Source organism: Octodon degus, unplaced genomic scaffold (assembly GCF_000260255.1).
Source record: "Octodon degus isolate 3935 unplaced genomic scaffold, OctDeg1.0 scaffold00209, whole genome shotgun sequence".
NCBI classification, from domain to species: Eukaryota; Metazoa; Chordata; class Mammalia; order Rodentia; family Octodontidae; genus Octodon; species Octodon degus.
In genome coordinates, this window is record NW_004524785.1 from 1,672,943 (window position 1) to 1,674,602 (window position 1,660).

Genomic DNA, 1,660 nt, shown 5'->3' on the forward strand with positions numbered 1-1,660 from the left:
CTCTTCAAAAGACACTGTGAAATAAATCAGATCCACATACACAAATGTCATATCATCTTGCTGGTATGAGAACCAGCAAGAGTAATGAAAAATATGAAAGTTACAACAGATACTGTGAAAGGGAAAGAAATTGTTCATTGGGAAAGAAAAACTTGGATGAGGAAATGGACAATTGAAAGAAGAGGAAAAGATATATTTAGGAATATATGCAGAATAGTTTGGATAATTATATTGTCAACTTCTGCTGGCCTTTTGAAAGGAGCAGTTAATGCCTTAACTTTTTCTTCCTATTACTCTAATTTTTTCCTCTTTGAATTTTTTATAACTTCTTTGTTATTTTTTTTTCTTTAAACAAATCTTGAACATTCATATCTGGTAATCTGAACAAGTAATTTGAAGATAGCATCATGTAATACAGCAACCATTGTTCAATTTTTACTACTTTGTTTAGTCAAATATTGTGTCATACCTAATGCTCTTTCTTTCTATCACTATTGTTTCTTCTTTAAAAATAAAAACGTAGGGCTGGCGAGATAGTGCCGTGGCCTAAACACCTGTTTGGCAAGCACAAGGACTGAGATTCATGCCCTGGCATCACATGCCACACTGGCCCTGTCTGCAGGCACACTGAGCCAGCCCCAGAGACTGGGTATGTATGGTAGCTCACACCTGTAATTCCAGCACTGGGGAGGCTGAAAACAAAAAGGTCACTATGAGTCCTCGTGTAGTGAGGACTTGTGTAGTGAGACCTTGTAACAAATACAGAAAAAATAAATAAATAAGACACTATGAGTAAATTTTTTTAAAAAATAAAGGGAAAATATTTGCAAATTATATAACTTACAAGACAGTTTTTCTGTTTTAAATGTGTTTCAAAATTCAACTGTAACTATTTCTTTTTGAAAAGAAAAGTTAATCATTTAAAAATCAGAAGAGGGGGCTGGGGAGATGGCTCAGTAGAATAAGTGCTTGTCTGACAAGCACAAGGGCCTGAGTTCAACCCCCAGATCCTCCAAAAAAAAAAAAAAAAAACAGAACAGTACATTTGGACTTTTGGGGTTCTTAGTTAACATATGTTTTAATATATTTTTTATGCTTTAAAATAGTTTTCAGTTCAAAGCTATCGTTATGGGACAATACAGAGATTTCCTTTATATGCATACTCCAACCCATGAAATTCTGATAGCACAGTGGCTTAATTTTTACAATGCATGAGAATGTTTTTCAATGTTTGTGAATGAGACTATGTATTATTGACAGCTATTCTCACAATGATCACAATTATCAACTAACTTGTTCTTTTTTCCCTGAAACACCTTGGAGGTTTTAATGCATCACCAAGATGGGGCACCATTGCCCTGGACCCAACATGATCATGATACAATTCTCTTTATACATTTACATTCATTGATATAAAGACATTGAGACACTCGTAATCATTTTTTCATCTTTCTTTTTCTTTTTCAGTATTCTTTTTTATTGTTAATTTTTTATTCATTTTAATGAGAAAAATATATAAAATAGCAATGAAACAGTTTTCAAACAGGTTAGTAGGATGTTTAGAGTAATTAATATTTTGCATATTGTTGTGTTCATAGTAGTTATTCAGAGGACAAGATGCAGACATGATATCTTGTCTAAATAATATTAGAATATTAGT